The 24,334-nt window shown below is 43.2% G+C and overlaps 1 protein-coding gene across 1 annotated transcript in view; it reads right to left on the bottom strand.

Annotated features, from left to right (window-relative positions):
- The window catches only part of GPAM (glycerol-3-phosphate acyltransferase, mitochondrial), a 63,949-nt gene extending 47,362 nt beyond the window's left edge, over positions 1-16,587 (bottom strand). The window contains exon 1 of the mRNA XM_017887198.1: positions 16,357-16,587. The gene's annotated coding sequence lies outside the window, so the exon portion shown is untranslated. The remainder of the gene's footprint in view (positions 1-16,356) is intronic.
- Between the last annotated feature and the right edge of the window lie 7,747 nt (positions 16,588-24,334).

Raw genomic sequence — 24,334 nt, 5'->3', positions numbered from 1 at the left:
TGCTTCATAACACAGCTCGGGACTCATCACCTCATGAAAAACTTTGTGGACCCTTCAGACTAAGTCAGGCCCCTTTCTTAAGCTTCTTCCCCATAAGAATGACCACAGTTATAACTAAACATTTAATTGTAGAATTAATCATTTAATATCTGCCCCCTCTCTCTCTCAAATGGCATTCTTGACTTTTCCCCTGCATTTTTAGTGCCTAACAGTACCTTGCATAAAGCAGATGCTCAGTATCTATTTGTTGAATGTCTAAGCACAAGACATGATTAGCTACTTATAAAAGGAGAGGGTGCATGGCTGTTATAACTATCAAGAGTCCTGAACAAGGATAGCCTTAGGAATAAAAACATCCAAGGAGGGATGTGTGAACCACAGTTTGGGGGCTTATGACTTTGTAACTCTTAGAGCAGGCATGCATCTAAGGTAGGCAGCAGAGTTCCCATCTTCTCTCCCTGACCCCACTCCTTGGGTCAGAGTAGAGGAAACATGTGACTACAAGGAAGACTAGGCGCCCTGATCTCCAGTGTAGGGGGTGGTCTACACAGAACAGAACGCCACGATCTAGAACAAGGCCAAGCAGAGGCTGGGAGGTAAACACGCACGTGTCCAATACTCTTGAAAGAAGGAACTTGAAAAGGCTTGAAAGGGAAAAACTAGGCATGGCTAGAAGACTTATTTTTATCATTCCTCCCTCAGAATCAGTCTTTCTCAAAAGGAAAGAATTTTTCTGAAGAGGAGAAGCTGAACGACTTTGCAATTGGATTATTCTTTTTCTAATGACTTCAAGGTAAGATAGAACCTCACTCATTAAGTCTAATTGAAAGGAAGATCAATCTAAGTTCAACTAAGGCTAATCTTTAGAATACTTCTAAAGACGTTTAGAATTTTAGAGTACTTCTAAAGAAATCTGACATATAAAAGCTCAAATATTTTCCTTTGGAAAATTTATTCTCTTGGGTGTTCTAAACATACTCTGTATAACTGTCTTTGGCTTTTAACTTACAGATTTCCCAAAAGAAAAGGCCTCCAAAGTAAAGAGTGTTATCAATCCAGTTTCCAATTACCTAAATTACCTCATATAAAGCAAAACTTAAGTAAGCATAGCAGGATTTTTTGGCTATGGTTTTCACCACATCTTTTCTAACTAGCAGTCATCATCATCTTACTCCATACAATATTTGATGTTTATTACAAGGATGATCTCCAACGTGCAAGTGAGATATTAGAGAATAGGCTTTTCATAATCTAGGATCGCAAGGTGCAATTTCTTCTTCTAGCCCCATTTTTTTTACTACTGGTTGGATGGATCACAGAGACCACCACTTCCCTCACCCCATTCCTTTTGCACATCTGATTCTGCTTACGAGATAACAAAACACCTTCCCCCTTTATCAATCACATCATCGTTATTTCTCCAGAGGCTCTCACTTCTGGGCCAGTGTTCCTACTTCACCTCCATAAAGCACTGGACACACGTGTAAATTAAGCACACATACATAAATTGTAGAATTCCTAGTAACTACTGTAGGTAATCAATGGGTTAAATAAATCTTAATATGGGTTAAATAAATCTTAAAGTATCAACTCGCCATCCCTTGGATCTAGGTTGGGAGTCAGGAGCTGAACTTTGAGACGGTGGGAGAACAATGGACAAAGGAGGTAGTTTCAGTAGTGCTTGGCGATGCGTAAGCAACGGGTTCGTGTGAGCCGGAGTGTAGAGGACAGGCCTCCTCTCAGCGCTGTGTTGGGGGAGCGGGGTGAGGGGAGAGAGAAGCTGTGAAACACTCAGTCTCCTCTTCCTGTTTCATCTAGCTAAGATGGAAATTTAGAAACCCCCTTCTCTGGGGTAGCCCTAGGTATTTAGAAATATATTAGACAAAATATTCATTTCTCTCTTATCCTGAAGAAAGATTCCCTCTGAAAACAAGCCTCCAAAAAAGATTCCCTCTGCAAACAGCACACTGTTCTAAAACCTTATTCTCCTCAACTTTTGCCTAACTTTCTAAACATGGACCATAAATAATAATAAAAACCAACACAATAATGTTGGTTTTTCTCTAGCTTATTTATAAGTGATGTTCTTAGAGAATAGTTCGTTTAAATTTCAAGGTCACCTGCTCATTAACTGCTGAATAAATATAATCCAGGTAAAGAATGAATTATATCTAAAGCTCCATCAATTGATCAAATCCTGAATGAATGAAATTTTAACCTCCCAGAGATAAAGTTTCATTGACTTTAAGCTCCACAAAGTTGTGGCATGCCTTAGGTAAACAGTCTGAATTTTTTTGATTGTGCTAATAGCTACAAAAATAAAATTGCCTACTTGGTTAGTAAACCTATTTTATAAGCCACAGTGACTCTTAGCCAAATTCTAATTAAGCAAATCAGTTAACTGGCTCTCCTCTGTATGTGACCTGGCACGGCATTCTTATTCACAAAAACAGAGGTGGCATGTATAGGAATCCTATTATTAATTTGGTATGTACTTCAAGATGACAACATGGCTGCCATTTACACATATCAAAATGATAATTATTCTGAACCATTAATTACAGCTGATCAAACTACACTGTCCACAATTGTGAAGGGTCTTGGAATGTTTAAAGTAAACTCAATTTATGGTTTTTATCTCACTGTACCTCATTTTCCTCATCCGTGAAATAAAGCTAATAATGGTACCTACTTCACAGTATTATAAGGATTAAGAGTTAAAATATGTAAGGCGGCCGGGCGCGGTGGCTCAAGCCTGTAATCCCAGCACGTTGGGAGGCCGAGACGGGCGGATCACGAGGTTAGGAGATCGAGACCATCCTGGCTAACACGGTGAAACCCCGTCTCTACTAAAAAAAAAAAAAATACACACACACAAAAAAAAACTAGCCGGGCGAGGTGGCGGGCGCCTGTAGTCCCAGCTACTCCGGAGGCTGAGGCAGGAGAATGGCGTAAACCCAGGAGGCGGAGCTTGCAGTGAGCTGAGATCTGGCCACTGCACTCCAGCCTGGGCGACAGAGCGAGACTCCATCTCAAAAAAAAAAAAAAAAAAAAAAAAAAAGTAAGGCACTGAGACAGTGCCTGGCACAGAGTGGGTACTATGTAATGTTTGCAGTTCCTAGGAAAATGTCCAGTCCCCTGAAAGACCGAAGATTCCACTGGATCCAGATATCAGTCCCACCTGCTTTCACAGATCACAGCCGGTAATAGGTGTATTTCAGAATCACAGGCTTCTCTGGATTCAACTTCAGCACGTTTTTCTTTTCCGGGTATAAACTTACATAGTTTTCCTTCAAGGACTATATACTGATTGAGGCAGCAAAGTCTTTAAAGCAGTAAGTCCTCATTTTTTGGCATCTGGGAACACTTCGATAATCTGAAACTCCAGGCTCTTTCCCAGAAAAAAATGCACATGTAAAAATTTATATTCCATTTCAGCAGTTTCATAACCTCCCTCCAAGGTCATTCATGGACCCCAGATTAAGAATCAGTGTTTGTAGTAGAACTATTATGGAAAACAGTATGGCGGTTCCTCAAAAAATTTAAAATAGAGCTACCCAGAAGTGGGCTTACTGAATATAGTTTACTATATATATAGTAAGTTATACTATACTATATACACTATACTATACTATATACACTACACTATCCTATATATACTATATAATATATATAGTACACTATACTATATATGTACTATATTATATATAGTAAGTATATATATATCTAGTAAGTAACTATACTATATATAGTAAACATACTATACTACATATGTAAGTAAACTATACTTAATACTTAATTTCTGCAAAACCAAGGACTGAAATATATGTATATACTATATATAGTATATATTACATATATAGTATATATATACTATATATAGTATATATTACATATAGTATATATATACTATATATAGTATATACATATATATGTAATACATATATACATATATATGTAATATATACTATATGTAATATATACTATATATAGTATATATATAGTATATATATACTATATATATAGAGAGAGAGAGAATAGTTTTCCTTCAACAACTATACTATTAATTGTTTTTGAGACAGGGTCTCACTGTTGCCCAGACCGGAGTGCAGTGGCACGATCTTGGCTCACTGAAGCCTCGACTTCCCCATCTCAAGCTATCCTCCCACCTCAGCCTCTCGAGTAGCTGGGACCACAGGTGCATGCCACCAGGCTCAGCTAAGTTTTGTTTTTATTTTTTGTAGAGACAGGGTCTTACTATATTGCCCAGGCTGGTCTCAAACTCCTGGGCTCAAGGGATGCTCCTGCCTTGGCCTCCCAAAGTGCTGGGATTACAGGCGTGAACAACCATGCCTGGCTTTGTAAGGGAAATATTAATTACTATTAGTGAGCTAAGTACTTCCAATAAAAAGTTTTGCTGATGATGAAGAAGATGAAGAAGGAGAATAAAGAGGAAAACAAGCAGAGGAGGAGAAGGAGTCATTCGAAATGGATAAAGGTAAGCAAACTGAAGGGATACTTTTACCTCTAAGTGAGCCACAAGTATGCAATAGTGTTTTGCTACTGTGGAATACTGTGTAGCTATTATTAGCAACTCTGGAGGCAGTTTGAGCAACTGATTATATCTAAGGCCTTCTTTTAAACCTTAAACAGGTAAAATATTGTTATGGAGTTCTCCACACCTGTTCAATGATTCAGACATAAAAGAAATGTTAATTATGAGAACTGAGCTGTGAATTCTGAGTGACCCTAGGGATAAAATGCTTATCTGGTGGTCTTATGTTGCTGGACATTTATTAGAGTTTTGAGATTACGTTAACTGATTTTCACCTTAAGTGCTCTACCTCAAGAAGCATTAAAAGCTTCTGAAAAGGAATTATTTTAAAGAGGTAGAGACATTGGCCAGAAGATCTGTCTGCTGAATCGGGGGCACTGTGAGGAGAAGAACCCAAGTAGGGTGTGAGGGGTTTGCCACAGCCAAAAGCTGCCACTTTGACCAGGACTCACGAGGACCCTACTCATTCCTCTGTTCAACAGTGGCCAGTGCCTGAGACCAGAGAGGATGGATGATGATACTTAGAACGAAGATCATAGAATAAGGTCAAGGTCCCATTTACATTTCTGCCCTTTCATGGTCTCAGCTTGCATCCCTGCCTCTGAGCCAATTATTTTTTCAGGAATTACAAGCTCTGACATGGTTTTGCCCCTGCCTACCTCTTGCCTCTGGTCCTCTATCACTCTCCCTTGCCTTACTCAACCCTCGTCCCCAAGGTCATCTCTCTGTTCCTGGACCATCCCCAGCTCATGACTGGCTCAGAGACTGTGTGTTTATGGTCCCTTCTCCCAGGAACATTCCTTATTCAGACATTTGCATGGCTGATTCATTATTATTTTTAGATCTTAACTTGGTGAACAACTTTCTGTCCCTTGCCTTGTCACTTTCTTCTATATCATCCTATTTATTTTATTTATAGCACTTATCCCTCTCTGAAAATAACCTGTTGATTTTTTTTCTTGACCATTGTCTATCTTCCTCATTAGAATGTGAGCTCCATAAGAGCAGGAACTTTCTACATTTTAGTAACTGTGTAGCCCCCAGACCTATCATAGAAAAAGCACCAAATATACATTTGCTGGATAAAAGAATGAAAGATCATCAGCATAGCTACCATTTATTGAGCATTTACTCTGTGCCAGGCACAAGGCTGTAGGTTTTTCAATTAACTCGCACAGCAGCCCTCCAAGATAAGTATTGATCATCCCCATGGTACAGATTAGGTTTTGCAGAGAGGTTATGCAACTTTCCCAGTGTCACAGCTAGCAAGGAACCAAGACTTGATTTGAACCCAGATGTATCTGACTCTGACACTCATTCTCTAAGTCAAAATCAGCACTTTTTAAAAAATCAATGGCCAGATAGTAAAATTTTAGGCTTTGTGGGCTATGTGGTCCTGGCCACAACCACTCAATCCTTTTGTAGCGTGAAAGCAGCCTTAGACAGTATATAAGAAAACTGATGTGACTGTGTGCCAATAAAACTTTATTCATCAAACAGATTTGATGAATAGGCAGTATTTGGCTCAGGAGCCGTACTTACCAATCTTTCCATTAAGTCATTGTTCTATATATGCTATTCTAGAAAGGGGTTTAAAAATGAGAGGGTGAGGAAAAGAATAACATTCAAATGTGTACTATGTTCATGGTGAGTCCTCTTTTAATAAGTAAGACAGCAGGTAGATGACTGTTACGTTTAAAAAGGCAAAATAGGAAATAGAGTTCTAATAGGAATTATGACTCCACTGATTCAACCTTTTGACTGAATTATAACCATCACTTAAGACTACAGTAGAGTTTAATTCAAATAATTTATGACATTTTAAGCAAGGTTCCATTCGCATTATAGTCATGCATAATTTTACATGCTGACACCATAAAAAACCTACATAAATTTTCATCTCAAGCATGTCCAAAATAGTACCAAGCCACTCTGTTAAAAATTCTTCTTCTTTCAACCATGGAGCCTGAACAGCTCAGTCTTTCCTTCTCAAGCAAACTTATGAGTCACTGGCCAAGGGTAAAAGGCAAGATATGAGGTCTGAGCCAGCACAGAGAAATCTAAAATCTCATTTGGAAAGGTAGACATTATTTGTGCTCAGTTGTTTAGTAATTCAGAGTGGTTCTTAAGACCGAATATCAGCATTGAAGCAAAATATCAACTCGCCATCCCTTGGGTCTAGGTTGGGAGTCAGGAGCTGAACTTTGAGAAGGTGGGAGAACAATGGACAGAGGAGGTAGTTTCAGTAGTGCTTGGCAATGTGTAAGCAATGGGTTAGTGTGAGCTGGAGAGTAGAGGACAGGCCTCCTCTCAGCGCTGTGGTACGGTGAGCAGGGTTGGGGGAGAGAGAAGCTGTGAAATATTCAGTCTCCTCTTCCTGTTTCATCTAGCTAAGACGGAAGTTTAGAAACCCCCTGCTCTGGGGTAGCCCTAGGTATTTAGGAACATATTAGACAAAATATTCATTTCTCTCTTATCCTGAAGAAAGAGTCCCTCTAAAAACAAGCCTCCAAAAAAGTGTGCAAACAGCACACTGTTCTAAAACCTTACTTCCTTAATTCTTGTGTAAATTGTGTAATTTGCTAAACATGGGCCATAAAGGTTTGAGCAGGAAAGCAGCCCCAGCATGGGAGAACCAGCATCTGAAGGGGACTCTGGAGAGGGGGAATCTGTCCCAGCTCTGCCAACAGCCAGCACCGAGGTCCTAGTTACTAAGGCTTTCCCACTCTGCCCCTTTCTAAGCCTGTTTTCTTGTCAGTAACAGAATGAGTCAACCTCATATTTTTCATCCACCCAAACTTCTGCTTTTTGTTGTCTTTTTAACATGTTATATTCATTAGTGTTGAGTTATCATTTAAGATGATACATATTATTAACAATAATGGATTTCTGGTGAGCACTTAGTATTTACCAGAACTATGCCACGCGCTCTCCATACACTCTGTTATTTAATTCTCATAACTATCCAACTCGAGAAAGACCCTTATGATTACAGACTTCTCAGATATGATTCTGAGGTTCAGGAAAAAGAACTAAGTTTCCCAAGGTCACACAGGGAGTAGGTGGCAAAGCTGGGATTTGAGGCAGAGTCTGTTTTTTAAAGAACTACACTGTCTTTATGCTCCTTGGAGCCCCTAGTCAGTTTCTCACTGAGAGGAGGGTGCAGCTTCAAACTCCCTCACCCCGAAATCCTTCTCACTGTGACATGAGGACTCTCACTATGCCAGGCTACCAAACACCAAGGTGTTTTCCCTGGAGGAGATGGCACAGCAGCTGCTGTCGATATCCAAAGCATGGTCTTGAGACACTGAGAACCCATGCCTAATCAGTGCCTCCAGGAGGAGCACGCAGCTAATGCATGTGGGTAGAAGGTCCCTTGTCCTCAATTCCTATTGCCATTGTCCTGCTCAAGCACACAGATAGAACAAGGCTGTCTGCAAATCTCCGGTTATTAGAGTTTTTTTTTTTTTTTTTTTTTTTTTTGATAGGAAGAGACAACCCTTTCAAGGATGGCCCAAGTTCAACAATCTGGTGACATAAGAGATCTGGGGGCTCTTGTTGAAATAGACAGTTGGGGATTTTAAGATGATATATCAGCACTGGCTTGAGTAGGAAGAGGGTTGGGGTGGGTAGGGGAAGAAGAGTAGGTTGTAAAGATAGAACAATACTGGCAAAAGTAATGATTTTCACAGATCTGAATCCCTCAGTGGTTAGGGAAAGAAGTTTAATTATTGCGTGTCTACTATGATCTGTTGCTTTCCTATACACTGGGCATTAGGTCCTGACAACAGTGAGAAAATATGATGTTTTACAGAGGAGGAGATGGAGCTCACATGGCTAGTAAGAATCAAAACAGGGATTCTATCTTCTTCACTCTATCTCCATACCTGTGCAAATAATTCAGATTATCCAGCTCTCATTCAGATTTTCATGAAGTAGATGCCCCTTTCTCAATAGAATATCTATTCAAGTTACAAAGTCTAATACAGTGCCTAGCACAGAGTAGAAGCTCAGTAAAACAGGATGCATTAACAACTCTTAGTGTGGTTTCTCCAATTCAGGCAGAAATCATCTGCTCCAATAGTTCTCAACCAGAGATGATTTTGCTCCCCAGGGGATATTTGTAAATGTCTGGAGATATATTTAGTTGTCACAAATGAAGGGAGGGGTAACACTGGCACCTAGCAGTTAGAGACAGGACACTGGTAAACTTCCTATGAGGCACGGGACAGTCCCCACAACAAAAAGAATTACCTGATGTATAGCACCTATAGGGCCAAGGCTGAGCCATTCAGATCCAGCCAAACACATTCTACAGCTAAGGACACCCAAACCCAGAGACATAAAGAGACTTGCGTAGGTCCACACAGCTGGCAGAGCCTTGGTGAGAAACACTGCCTGAAATCTTCTACAATGTTCTTGCCCCTGCATAAGCAGCCAGTGCAGGTTCCAAAGGAACACAGTGTCTGCCTACAGGCCCTGCTGCCCACCAGCTTCATGCTCCATCAACTTCCTTTTCTTAGGGAAGTAAACCAAACACAATGATCAAGTCAAAGGAATTTATTTTAATAACAAAATAGGCAATCTAAAATATTAATAATTAAGTAGTCGTATTAGGTCATGGTAGAAACTGCCAGAAACATTCTCTCTAAAATGTGTATTGTTTGCATTATCATTGTCACCAACAACCATGTTTGGCCTCTTATGTGCCAGGAGATGTGTTGGGTCTCAAGGGAGCGACAGGCAGAGGGAGAAGGTGTCCACCAATATCACGCACAAGGTATATCCTTGACTTTAAGAAGCACTCAACACAAGCATGAGAGTCTCTTTTGCATTTGCTGTCACAGAAAGGAGGCAAGATTGCAAACATGGGTAAAACATAACGTTCCTTGCGCTAAATATCTAAGCACTGAGGTCCTAGCATGACCTGTTTATTTTAAACAATGTTTAACACAGGAACATTCAACTACAGCCCAAGAACTTGGACTTTGCCACTTATATTCTTGGGATTTGGGTTGCCTGGTGGACGTTTCATTGCATCTGTCAAGCTTGTGAGGGACTTCCAGTGCCGTGGACATATCTCAAGTATCAGAATAACCACATGCATCAGCGGACTTCATTTAATCACAACAGAGCCAATGATCCCAAGATCCCCTAACAGAAGCAGGCAGATGGAGAACCCGCAAGATTCGGCTACCATAAACCAAGGTACTGGCATCTTTTGCAGCAGTCTCTAAGCTGCATCTAAGTGGAACCTGGTGACCTGAATTAACACCACTCTGAAGATCAACTTTTATCTTGAAATATCAATGAAAAATTAAACATCCTGATAACACTGAGTACTAATGGCTTTTATTTCCATTGCAACTGCTTTCTGAGATGGATAGTTTCCCCTTTAGATTTTCATGACTTTGGCCCAGAAAGTGGATACTTGAGGCATTAAACATACAGGAGCCTGGGACGCCAAGAAAACAGTAGTTTCTATTTAAGCCTTTGGCTGCAGTAGCCAGCTAAGTGTCTTAGGGAAGTGAATGGAATTTGAATAGATCAACTCTGCTACTCTGCTACAGGCTGGGATATCAGAAACTAAGAAGGATATCCCAAGGGCTCCTGCATGGGTTTAGGCATGAATGTTAGCCTCAGTGACAAGCAGCTTTTTGAACAATGCTTCCTGGACTCTGAGCTATTACAGTGCAGTAAACCAAGGGATACTAACTTTTTTATTCTGCCCAGTCATAACGTTAAAATTAAATTAAACATAAATTGCCAATCAACAAACCCCATCATTTGATAAAAGAAATAATGCTTTAAAATTCCAACAAGCAGGAAGGAGAGACTCTCAAAACGAAGGGAAGTTCCTCAAATTGACTATATTCACCCTAGACTGGAAAAAACATCCTAAGCCAACAGCTATCTGCTGTCTGTAATGTGGGTGCCATGAATGCTAAACAGCCACTGGCATTAGCTGGAGAAAAATCAGATTTGAGACCCAGCTAGAATGGAGATGGTGTTCAGGGGAGGGACAGGGACTGGGGACGGGGAGAGTTGGGAAGAAACACATTGCACTGTGAATATACGGCACTGCTCTATGGTCCGGTCACATTTTCCACTCTGTAATGCACTAAATTGCCTGTTTAATTACCAGTCTCTTCCACTGGGCCGTGAGTTCCTTGAGAGCTGTGACTATGCTTGTTGCCCTGATTTATGGAGCTAATCAGACACGGGGCAGGAATGATGGTGTAGTCATGCACTGAAGGAGCAATGGCGAAGCCCCAGGGACACATGGTGCTGCTTCACGGATCCATAAAATCAGAGGATTAGAGAGCACATTTTCTAGTATCTAATAGTTCATGTTGTTCTGTCTGGGTAGTGGAAGGGGCCCCGCCCCGCCTTACCCAGCAGGCTCACCCTGAGCATCAACCCACAGGATAATTAAAATGCACCCCAAGGGGAGCCTGATGGGAGTCAGAATTGGTGCTACCCCAGCCTGGAGGGACCACTGAGCAAAAGTTCAGCTCCTCTCCCACGGTGCCTGCAGATGTCCGAGTGGAAGCAGAGCTGAAGGTGGGGAGAAGCCAGCCTCCTGCCTGCTGCTGCTTCATAGTCCCCCTGGTTTTCCCATAGCCAAGTCCTAGCAGAGCTCTCATTCCCAAGGTTTTCAATTTTCCCAGGCCCCTGTTCCTCATAGTCACTTTTTGGAATTGACTCAAAAAAGGAATGACGCTGTTACTAGCAGCCTTCAGGGTTCATTTCTACGGCAACCACCCCTTTCCTGCAGAATGTCCAGCCCACAGAGAAATGAATGTCGCTTTCTTTCAAGACTCATTTTGGGTGTTTTTATGGCCAATCTGATTTCTGGCAGGATGCTGAAGCCCATAACACAGCCACACTTCCCGCCAGCCCCACAGGGCATGCAACGCTCACTAAGAAAGTGCACCCAGGCAAGGAGGACAGAGTGGGGAAAGGGCTCCTGCCTGCCTGTGCCTGGAGAGCCCAGGAGCCGCGATGCAATGTTTTAATTAGCACTGGCTCAGTCTGACATCCAGGGTGCCCGTTTTACATCTGACATGCTGTGGCCGTTGGAGAACCCAGTACCACATGGTGGGAATAGCAACGCTGAGGTTCTGGGAACTGAAGGATGAGAGTGAACTTTTCATTGCACATATACTGTCATTTTCCTCTTACAAGCTGTTGGGGGTAACTGCCCTGGGGTACAACTTCCTATTCAACCTCTCTTTGGAAATGTTCTTGATCTAGCATAGCATCTCTGTCCCTTTCTTAATATTCAACTCTCTAGGACTCGACCATCAAACAGGGAGTTTTCAAATCCTGAATTCATATGGAGAAAAGTTGTGTCCCCTGAAGTCTCATGCCTACCACAGTTTCCTCACCATTATTGCTCTCTTCAGGCATCCTCGGCTAAAACGCCAGTGCCCCTGGAGGTCCCACTAGGTCCCATGACCAGCAAGCAATGGGGGTATTGGATAACAGACAGCTGCAGGCAAGAGTGAGACCCCAGGTAGGGAAGAAGAGATGGAGAAAGAATGCATATGCTTCTGGAGGTCAAGGGGACAGCCCCCCTCCACCCCATCCAGGAAAGGTGGGAGAGAATTGAAGATGCTGACATCCCCATTCTTTCAGGGCCCTGAGGCTAAGCATTTCCTTTCATCACCCTCTACAAACTTAGCCTCCCCACCACCTCCAGAGTTTCTGCTCTGTCTGGAAAAAATGCTAACCAGCCATTTGCAAGAGATGTCACTAATAAGAGCTCACAATAGACACTGTGTGCTGTGCAGAGGGAACATGGTGCGCCTGGGGGAGGTCAAGTGGAAAGTGTTGGGAGCATTCATGGGCAACCAAGGAACAGACCTAGGCTTATTCTCAAATCTTCAGCTCCCTGCTGCCCTCGCAGCCTTCCTGTTCTCAGAATTTCACCATCCAAAGAATCCCACCCCAGGTGCGTTAACTGTCCAGGCTGGACGTGCAGGTGCTTGGAGAGGAAGGACACAGAGAACTGGGTCTACAGGAATGACATAGTTCTTGGAAAGGGGCTTAGAGAGTTCTTCTGATGGGAGTGACCCCAGGGGAGTGAATACTGGGCTCCAACTGGGGGAAGTAGTGGGGAGGTGCTGAGAGAAAGGGGATTCTAGAAGACAGAACTGGCCACCTCTTCCTCCTGCCGTCCTTGAGTTTGGGCCTAGCTTCTCTCCACCAGCAGAAGCACCTGGGGAAGAAGAGCCCAGGATAGGGAGTCAGAGGCCCTCGTTTCACCTGGATTTAACCTGCCATCAAATTATAAAATGCCAGAGGTGAGCAACTCAGTCTTAGGAATCATTCAGTCCAACTCCCTCATTTTATTCTCACAGACTCTGAGCCCCAGAGAGGTGCAGGTCCGTGGCCAGGGTGGCAAGTATTGAGAACTTCCTGCATTCTGGTCAAGGCAGGGTATTAAGGGTTCAAATCCTATTGGTTCATCAATGGGTCTTTTCCTGGCTAGCTCCCACCCCATCTAACTAGGTCCTCTGTTCTTTCTCTCATCGCATATGGGACTGAGCTATTTGTTTGTGTGATTTTTTAAATGTCGGTCATCCCCATTTAACTGTAAGTTCCACAGGGGCAGGCAGCTTTCTCAGCTTCTCTACTCTACCGGCTGTGTGCCTCACACACAGTAAGCACACAACCGATACTTACTGAACGCAGAATCTGTACTCTCAAAGTAACCTCATGAGGAAGTATTACACCCATTTTACAAAGGAGGAAACTAGAGCTTGGACAATTTAACAAGTGAAAAAAGCGAGATTCGGCTCTGGATTCTAATGACCTTTTCCTTAGGCTGTCTGCTTTTCTAAAAAAAGATTAACAGATGTATGAGGGTTTCTTAAGCTGGGGACCTTGCTTTAGACTTCTTCAAATGTGATATTCTAGAACCAGATGCTCCAAGACCATTCCCTGAGAGAAGAGAAGAGGAGGGGCCACTTGGAGACTGAGGGGTGCTCAAAGCAGGTGTCCCCAGGCAGGTGCCCCATCTTGCCTAATCAGGCACAAATGTGGAGCCCACAAGCATCAGTGGTCAGAAAAGATGTTAGGTCAGGGGTGCAGTCAAGGAAGAGGGGGCTGAGGACCACTAAGCAGGGAGAAAACCCCAACTCAGTAACTGGGGAGGCAGACAGACAGGAATATCTGTTTGACAGGAATATTATTAGGTTGGTGCAAAAGTTAATTCCGGTTTTCGCTGTTACTTTTAATAACAGAAATCAGTCATCAGGATGCAGTGAGCCCAAAGCTTAGGGTCTTGAGAAAGTCCCTGGTTGATGGAAAGGGCAAAGGCTTGGAGGCTAGACCAGCCTGCCATTGAGTCCCAGCTCTAGCACTTACCAGCTTGGGCATATTCCTTATGTAAGGCCTTGGTTTGTTCATCTGAAACACAGGGTGGTGGTAACCCCTCTGCCTCATAAGGAGGAAATATGAGATCAGCCAGGGCAAAGCACTCAGCCTAGTGCCTGAGATACAGTCAGCTTCCGGACAATGCTAGCTTCATTAAGCGTTTACTTCAAGGCTGGAACAAACTCCAGATTTGGAGCTCCTCTTCGTGTTGAGGCGAGAGCCTGTAAGTGCTTAACCCTGGCTACCAAGGCAGGTGAGAGGGACAGGAAAGCTGATCTCGACAGAGAGAACAGAGCAGATCTCAGAACTGAAAGCGTCTCAGCTCAGGGTCTGTACTTGCTAATCACTGTATTCTCAAAGCCTTGCTCGTAGCCTGACATGGCTGGTGCTCAGTAGGCCCAGCTGAATGAATGGGTCCAGCCGAGCATGTGAAACAGTTACAATGTTTTTACCATCAGCCTGCTATCATTCATTCGTTCCTCACTGGCTCATTCAGCCCTAGAGTGGCCATCATGATATAGATGTAAAAAACAAAAGGGCTCTGAAGTCTGTCATTTACTGTGCTAACTTGAGCAGTTTCCTTAACTTACAGTTTGCTCATTCGTTAAATGGGTTGACACACACCTCAGTGACTTCAGTGGCTCATTGTGGGGACTGAGTTAATAAGATAAAGCCCTTAGGAGAGTGCTGGGTATGTAGAAGACACTCCATCAATGTTAGCTATTATCACAAGAAAGAGCCTACTGGGTGTCACAGATTCCTAGGCTCTGGGATCCTGGCTGGGAGTCATAAAGGCATGAACCCTGCCTTCACAGCTATCAGTCTGGCAGGGGCAATGGATCAGGAAACAAGCAATCTAAAACAATATGGTTAGTGGTCCAATAAGGGGAAGTTCAGGGGACCCTAACCTCATAGCAGAAGTGGATTTACTCAGAAAGAGTCCTGAGTAATCTCCTGACTTGGTCAGACCCGGAGGTAGGGTAGGGTGAAGAATGCTTTAAGCAGACAGGATAACATGTGATAAGGTTCTACCACGGTGGGTCCAGAAAACAGAAAGCGTGTTCCTATGGTGAGACAGAGGCAGAGAAGGAGGAGAAAAGAGGCCCAAGAGGCACACAGGATCCAGACCATGCTGGTAATGGCAAAGGGAGAAAATGTGCCAAAAGAGCAGAGAAGAATCACATCCCAGAAGTATAACCCCTTGCATCGGGCTTGTCCTCCACCTCTTGGCAGTTTCCATAAATTTATGAAGAGGAGCAGGAGTCATTAGGACAAACTTCTCGGCCCTCATACTCTGGATAAGCTCAGGAAATCCCATGGGACCCCTGCAGAGAAGGCTCCCTGGGGACCGCAGCAGTCAGCACAGGAAGCATCTCCACCGTCCTGCCGGGGGATCCACGGACTCATTCCCCTGCGGCTAACAAAGCAGGGACTATCTGGATGCCAACACTGGGAATCAAGACAACATAGACAACCACAAAGAGTGGAGGGAGGACATGCGGTTGGCATGGTTATTTTTTAACCTGAAATGCATACAGGGAAAAATCAGTGTTAAGAATACTGACATACTGTAAAAAACATTCTTTTCCACTCAATACTAAAACAAAAGTATTGATTTCCTTGGTTTTGCATCGTATCTTCCCCTCTGCTGCCACCTCCAGCCAAATCTAACACAGAGAATGAAGTCCGTCTTTTCTGCTGTCTTTGATCTTCATTCCAGATGGTTAAATCCTGCTGGCCCCATATGGAGCCCAGCTTTCCCCTACAGTGAGAAAGTCCTTTGATATAAAACTGTCTGCCCGACCCAAGCTCAGAAAACACCCTGAGTAGTGAATACAGTGGGGATAAGAATGAATATCACCCGTTAAACACAGATCTTAAAGTGGGAAACAAACTTTCATAAAAGAGGTGCTCAGCTCCTCCTCTTTCCTCTGTAGCCAACATGAGGCTTGGTACCAGGATCTGTACTACTAAGCAGAGCCTTTGAAGGCCATGTGCCGTTTGCAAATCAGATTTAATGAGGTTTCAAGCCAAACCAATTACATTTTTTGTAAAGTGTCCAAAATCCTCTCAGGATTTGGGGGTTCTGAGCCAGGATGGAGGATTACATGGAGGCCAAAAGACTAGCAAAAACTCGGGAAGGATTTCATGAGGAACAAATGCACACAGGTGTGAATGTTACATCACAAAAGCACTTGCACCTCTTTTCAGCTGCAAACAACCTATGCCCACGAGCCTCAGTTTTGCCTTAGCCATAGAATTCCATGATTCTGAGTTCTTTTCTTTGACTTTCTTCTTCCTACTGTGTCTGCCTCTCCTGCATTCCACGCTGCTTCCCTGGCTTCCTCGTCCTGCCCCCATGTCTCATGTCATGACATCCTAAGAAATTACTCCATGACCCCCAGGTTTTTAAATACCTGTATCCTTGACTTGGTGGTGTTTGAGGAATTATTTCCAATCAGTTGATTAGCAAAGGTGACGGAGACTCTGCAGAAGGCAGTCCCAGGCTGTAGGTGAATAAGAAGCAAGGTCTACTTCCTCTGGGTGCCCCTCTGCACGGCCAGAGGCTGACGGACTTTGCGTGCTCCACAGTAACCTCAGAAAGAGTCCCCCCACAACAGCAAATTCTCCCAGTGCAGTTTTGAAACATCACAGGAGGAGGAAGGCTCTTTAATCAAATAATAACCAGTCAGAGATAAGGCCTGCTAGGCTGAGCTTGGCCAGCCAATCACAGGCTTCCTTCCGACTGCAAGGACAAACAGACCCAGGCTTCTGGAGTGCATTTCAGGGCTTGCTACAATTTAATGATGCAACAAATGGTGTCTTCCTCGCATTGCCTGGTGGGGATTTTCTAACTGGGAAGTGCAGCTCCAAGCTCAGTAACCTCATTCTTGGTGGAGGTGTCTGCAGCTTGAGTGTTCACGTGGGGCAGGCTCCTGGCCTGGCTGTTTCCAACTTGCACTTCTCACTGCTGAGGGGAAGGGAGGCTTGAGTGGGGCTGTGTGGGGCTGGGGTCCCCACGGGGTGAGTCTATTTGATGCCAAACGTGCAGCTCACTGACTGTAACCCTGAAAAGGTCGTGGAGAGATGATGGAGATGCTTTACGTGCATTTCCTGTTTGTCTTAAATCAGTCATGACTTTGGTCTTCTGTATTTCTTCATCCCCTTTCCAGCTGCTGCCACCCTCCCCTTTCAAAGCTATTATTGCTCTGTTTGGCTTACGAAGAGGTCTTGTAAAGAGAGTAGGTTCTGGGGACTAAGAAGGTGTAGGGGCGCCCTTGGTAGCCCTGTCCATGTGACTTTGAACACTGTCAGTTGCTTCCTGCTTAGTTGTTGCAAAGACTAAATGCATAAAAACTCTCTCTCCTTCCTGTGAGGCTCTTACAGGCCCTGTAGACCAGTAGGCAAACCCTCAAAGGGTCTTGATATATTAGAGCTTAATATTTGAAGGAACTTAAGGGGAAACCTCTTGTTAGGTAAATACACATTCATGCAACAGTTATTTATTTTGCATCTACTCTGGTAGAGATGTGCTGACTGGGGACACTGAGATGAGCCAAACCTGGCGCAGTTCCCTGCCTTCCCAAAACAATGTCAGCACAGGAGGTAGCACTTTGTGAAAGAAGTTCCTGAGCGCAGTGGAACCAATGGCAGGGACTGGTGAAAAGGGCTTGTCATGTATGGGCCTGTCCAAAGGAACTACAACAAAACCAGCAGTGATGGACAGGAAGCGGATCCAAGTCAGAGGGACAAGTACAGTCAAATATTCTCCAAGGGGACCCCCTGCAGGGCTTCTACTAGGGAAAGAAGGAGAAAAAGCAAAGGTGTGTATCTCCTCTCCTTTTTTATTTTATTTTATTTTATTTTGATTGTTTTGAGACAGAGTCTTACTCTGTCCCCCAGGCTGGAATGTGGTGGCGCAATCTTGGCTCACTGCAGCCTCTGCCTCCCGGCTTCAAGAGATTGCTCTGCCTCAGCTTCCCAAGTAGCTGGGACTGCAGGCACCCACCAATGCACCCAGCTAATTTTTTTATTTTTAGTAGAGACGGGCTTTCACCATGTTGGCCAGGCTGGTCTCGAACTTCTGACCTCAGATGATCCTCCCGTCTTGGCCTTCCAAAGTGGTGGGATTATGGGTGTGAGCCACCACTCCTACTGGGGAAAGAAGGAGAAAAAGCAAAGGTGTGTATCTCCACTCCTTTAAAAAAAATATTGATCTATAACATCTCATTGAAATAAAATGCACACACCATACAATTTACCCGTTTAAAGTGTATATATAGTTCAGATTTCTAATACAGACACAGAGTTGTGCGGCCATCAGTAGAATGAATTTTAGAACATTCCATCACCCCATGAAGAACTCCCTTCCCATTAACAATCACCCCCAACCCTGCCAACACCTCCTCCAGCTCTAGGCAACCACTGATCTACTGTATGTCTTCTACAGATCAGAAATGCCTACTCTGGACATTTCCTATAAATGCAATCATAGGATATGTGACCTTTGCAGCAGTTTTATTTCTCTTAGCATAAAGTTTTCAAGGTTTACTTCATTTCTTTTTATTGATGAATAATATTACATAGTATAATAAAGTTTTCAAGGTTTACTTCATTTCTTTTTATTAATGAATAATATTACGTAGTATAAATATACTACAATTTATACAGATATCCACCATTCATCTGCTGGAGGATATGCGGATGGTTTCCACGTTTTGTTTTGTTTTTTTGTGAAATCATGAATAATGCTGCTATGGACATTCATGTACAAGTTTGCATACCCTTATAGCCACAGATTCACAACCTCATAGCAGGGAAACAGGAAAGAAACAAAGCAAATGAGAGAGCTAGTCATTGAAGGGCTTCTCTCCCGCCAGAAGTTATGATGTCACAGCAGCAGCCGAGTCTAACATTTACACAGATTTTCACAGTGCGTAAAGCACAATTATACATTCTCTCTCATGTAACCCTCCCCACAACTCTAAGCAAAAGGAAGGTAGTATTTCTATTGTCATTTCAAAGATGAGGTCCTGGAGAAGCAGAAACTTTAGAGTAACTTGCCAAAATCTACCCAGGCAGGAACTGAAGCCAGAATGAAGTCCTATGTTCTTCCTACTCCAACTCTTCACATGAAAAACAGGTCTTTATTCTTCTCCTAAATATTCAGTCTTGGCTTCCTAGATGTTTAGTTCAAGAGAGAAAAAAGAAAAAAAAAACGAAAGAAATTTAAAAGGGCTTCATCGTTATTTATGGAGAAAATGGCAATTAGGCCGACAAATAGCTGTTATGTTGGCATTTAAAACATTTTTACGTAAGGCTCAGAAAGACTGAATATCTTACCTAGAGGCACAGAGCTAGCGAGCTGGCAATTGATGATTCAAAGGAAGATAAAGATCTGATTCCCAGATACAGGTAGAATCAACTTGCTTCCTTCCTAACAGCCTACTGAGAGCAGTGCCTCCGCCGTTGCCTGGCCTGTTCAAGCGAGAGGAAGGTGAACTCTGGATGTAAGCACTGCAGATGGGGTAGACCTGGCTGAGGAGAATGCCATACAGAGCAGGGGACACAGAACGGGATTAAGGATCATGGGAGTCTCAAGATGCAGGAGAAGATGGCTACAAAAGAGAGAAAACAGAGTGGCTATGGAGAGACGGAGAGGACTTCACTGAAGGCTGGCCAAGTTCTCAGCTTGACCTATTGCCAGGAATGTTTTATCCAAACCCTTGAGGTCACTAGATAAATGATAAGAGAGATGTGCTGGGTAGGATGGTATAAGAAAAAAAAAATCAACCAGGTGTTACCAGAAAGGGGTCCTGATTCAGACACCAAAAGAGGGTTCTTGATGCTAGAAAGAATTTGGGGCAAGTCCATAGAGTAAAGTGAAAGCAAGTTTCTAAGAGAGGTAAAGAAACAAACACACAGCTACTCCATAGACAGAGCAGCAGCATGGACTGCTCAACTGAGTATACTTATGGTTATTTCTTGAGCAAGGGGAATTTCCCTTGCTAAATTTCCTTGCTAAATTCAGGAATTTCCCAGGAAAGGGGTGAGGAGTTCCCATAATTGAGATTTCCTTCCTTTTTTAGACTACACAGGGTAAATGTCATGGCATTTGTAAACTGTCATGGCGCAGGTGGGAGTGTCTTTTGGCATGCTAATGCATTATAATTAGCATATAATGAGCAGTGAGGATGATCAGAGGCCGCTTTTGTAGCCATCTTGGTTTTGGTGGGTGTTAGCCTACTTCTTTACTGCATCCTGTTGTATCAGCAGGGTCTTTGTGACCTGTATCTTGCCCCAACCTCCTATCTCATTCTATGGCTAAGAATGCCTAACCTCTTGGGAATTCAGCCCAGCAGGTCTCAGCCTCATTTTACCAGCCCCTGTTCAAGATGGAGTCACTGGTTTGAACGCCTCTGACACAGGGACAATGAGTGTGGTGACTGAGAGCGACAGCATCCTCCCAGATTCTCAGCACCTGTCCAGTCCCAAGCAAAGCCCACAGCCCTGGCATAGCAGCACCAGAAAAGGACCTTCCCAGAAAGAGGGTAAAGCCATGGGGATAGAGAGGAGGCTGAGCAGGCCAAGTGCACACAGGTGACAGGGCCTGGCCACAGGTCATGCCTGAGATGGAGATTCCAATGCAAAGTGCTTTCACCTGGGAGTGGGGATGATGGAAAGGACAGCAAGGATGTGCAAGTACCAGAGGTCTGGAACCAGCCAGGCACCTCACAGCCCCTGGATCTTGATTCGTGGCACCAAGATCCTGCCAACTTCATTTGATTTCCCTTTTATTTTCATTACTTGCAGAACTCAGTACACATCAGGCAAGTCACTGTCAGATTGACTTCAAAATCCATAATTTTTCTATCATTTCATGCTCCCACTCCTAAGAGAGTTCTTACATTCATTTTCTTTCTGTCTTTCGCAAGCTGCCACTTAATACATTTTCCCTTCTGTGATTATTCTAGCACTACCAAAATCACTTGTGTGTGTTTATAGCATGTATGAAACCCCTCTGCAAAATTTTATGACAGTGAGATTATGACAGTCAAAGAGATCTGATTTAACCAACCCCAATTTGCCTTTAACCTCCAAAATGCCCTTAATCATTCCTGGGGTCTGGCCAAGTGACCTTTGGGAGACATTTAATTTATAGTTTAAAAGATAGCCCTTCCCTAAAACTAAGCCGCCTTTGTAAAACTAATGACAGACCACCAGGTTAGAAGAATGAAAGGAGCCTGAATTCTGCTAAGGTAAACAATTACCAGCCATTATTCTGGAGGTCACAAGATTTGCCACTTTTCCAATTACTCCTACAGATAACATTGCTCTTGTAGAACCTAAGATTAGCCTTTTTAGATGTCTTTTCAGGTTTTGACTGAAAATTTCTGACTACTGATGGCTCCACCCAGACAGTCAGCTGGATCTGTGGCCCCACCCACAAGCAGGCTGAGCAGGCAGGAGGACCATTTTCCACACCCCTATAATTGGATCCCCAATCAATCAGCAGCACCCATTCCCTGGCCCACCAAACTATCCTAGAAAAACCCTGGTCTCTCAATGTTTGGGGTGATGGATTTGTGTAATAAAATTCCTGTCTGCCATTCTGCAGGCTCTGCATGACTTAAACTCTTTCTCTATTGGCATTCTCCTGTTTTGATAAATTGGCTCTATCTGGGCAGTGGGCAAAATGGAACCATTGGGTGGTTTCATACATGCATCTAGAGCCATACTCACATAGAACTGTGAGAATACATCTCTCTGTGCACATATATTCATATGCATGTATCTTTGCTTTTAGCTATCTGTGTTTTGTTGCCTTCAGAGAAGGGTGTGAGTGGCTGTAGTTTTAATTTCCTCGAGGCTAGGTAAAAGCCTGTGTCCTTGAATAGTGGATTTGTGGTGATCTTACTGTATGTCATCACCTGAGTAAAGAAACTGCTCCTATAATGAGGGCAATTACCTTGCTGCAGCTATCTTCTGAGTATTTTTCTCTGGGATGGTTCTTTCCTCCCAGAGAAGATTTGTGGAAACTTCCGTTAATGGTGTCACCCAATGATGTGTACCATTGATGTGCATGTCATGACCAAACTAAACCCATCTTTGATTTGGCTTTGATCTGCACTGCCAAGGACAGATCACAAATACACACACACACACACACACACACACACACACACATCAACTTACATGGGGAGATTATATCACAAATTGAAAAGCGTCTTAGCACCAGGCAGCCAATGTAAACTAGAAAACTGAGTTAGATGTGATTAATGAGAAGTAGTGGGGACTGGGGTCAAGTGGAGAATATAAATCACATCCAATGGCATCTACCACCTCCAGTCCAATATTGCCATGGGAAAATGTAGTCTCAGTGTGGTCAGACCTTTTTATCTTCAAAGGAGGATAGAAATAAAGATTTTAACGTGAAATCTCTGTTTTCTTTAATTTGGTAAACATTCACAGATACGAAATACTGTACAAGCCAGAAAGCACACACAGATTTCAAGATAAATTCAGTCTGTAGGCTGTCAGTTTTTGGCCCCTAATGTGGACACAATATGCACTTGCATACACATACCTACCTACTCTTGCACAGTGACCAAACATTCTAAATAGACTGTGAGAGTGAGTCCTCCAGGTGACTGTGGGTTTGTCTCTCTTACTTCTCAAATCTAGAGTCATCAAAGTGTGGTGGGAGGACCCCTGTATCACTAGTCTTCAGGAACTTAATAAGCATACAGATTCCTAGGCACCACCCCAGAAGCCCTAGGGACAGAACCTGGGAATCTGCATTTTAACAGAATGTCCAAGTAATTATGATGCCCACTCAAATTTAGGAGCCACTGGTTTTAGGTCCTGAAGAACTCTGAGTATAAGATAAGGTGTTTGAGTGTGTCCTGAAAGCCCTGGAAAATGTCTGAAAATGACATAATTCAATTTAGGTTTTAAAAAGATGGCACCAATTTGTCATTGTATACCCCAGAACAGTGTGTCTCAACATGTGGTCTTGGCCACTGTTGCATCAGAACCACTTCAATATCCTATTGAAAAGCAGATTTCAATGCCCTTCTGAGTCACAATTTTTCATACGTGCTATAATCATAATAGGGAATATGACTACAGCTAAATATGGACCAAGCACTTCATATAAAATGGAGATAATAACCCTGCAAAATAGACACCAGTATGTTCATTTCATAAATAAGAAAATGAGACTCACAAAGGTGACGCATGTAGTAGTATTCTGGATATATTTCAAAAGAAAAACAGCATCCTTATCCTTCAGAGATACCTACCAAAATATTCACCAGTGAAATGATATGATGTCTGTGAATTTGTTCCAAACTAATACGAGAGAGGATGTGGGTGACGCTAAAGGTGAAACAAAATTTGTCATGAGATGACAATTGTTGAAGTTGGGTGGTAGGTATATTCGGGTGTTTATAATTTGTTATTCTATATTTTTCATATTTTTCTAAATTTAAATTTGTTCTATTTTTTATAATGAATGGAAATAAAAGACTTCCTTCCTACTACTGCATCATGCATTGCAGAGCTTTACAAATATATGTTTGCTAAATGAATGATTTTGCCCATTGTTTGTGCCTCACCTGAGTATTAGCAGGATTCTAGTCATTAAGAGTCCCACACAAACCCAAACATATTTCTATAGATTTGTTTTTTTAAATGACTCATCAATGCCTATAACGCCCCTCAATATCATAAGTTTGTTTATGGCAAAGAACCCACCTACTGGCTGTACCTGGCATAGAGCCTTGTACTTGGTAGGCATTCAATGAATGCCAGATGGGTGAAGGTGACTCGTGGGCGTGGGGAAGGCTGAAATGACTCAGAGCACCCTGCACACATGCCTGTCATCATGCCAAATGGGAACATCCCAGGCTTTCCTCCCAGGGTCCCTCTTTGAAGCGTGGCACACATGGTTCCTGATAATTTCAGGCTACTCCACTGCACACCCCCTTTTATTATTGCCTTATGCATATTTGCTTGTTCAGGTTTGAATGTTTGGTCTTCCCAGCTAGATCATGAACTGCCTTGGGGATGAGAACAATGTTCTCTCAGATCTCTGTAGCCTCTAGGCCTAACACAGAGCCAGGCCCAGCCACACCATTTACCCATGGTGTGGGTAAATAATCCATGCCATGCCAGCCACAGAAGAGCACTGTTTAGATTCGCCTTCAAGAGAACCTGCTGCAGGTGCCCGGTTGACTGACAGCCTCTCGATGCTGCCCTGTTGACTCCACCATGCCATTCCTGCCAGGGCCACATGTACCCCAGGCCACTCCTGGTCAGCAGCTGAATACAATGGGGACATAAGAGCCAGGTCTCTCCCCTTCTCCCCATGTAGCCTTCTTCATCAGTCTG

Source organism: Rhinopithecus bieti, unplaced genomic scaffold (assembly GCF_001698545.2).
Source record: "Rhinopithecus bieti isolate Rb0 unplaced genomic scaffold, ASM169854v2 scaffold_13348, whole genome shotgun sequence".
NCBI classification, from domain to species: domain Eukaryota; kingdom Metazoa; phylum Chordata; class Mammalia; order Primates; family Cercopithecidae; genus Rhinopithecus; species Rhinopithecus bieti.
The sequence above is the reverse complement of the archived record's forward strand: the minus strand, read 5'-3'. Positions and strand labels throughout refer to the sequence as shown.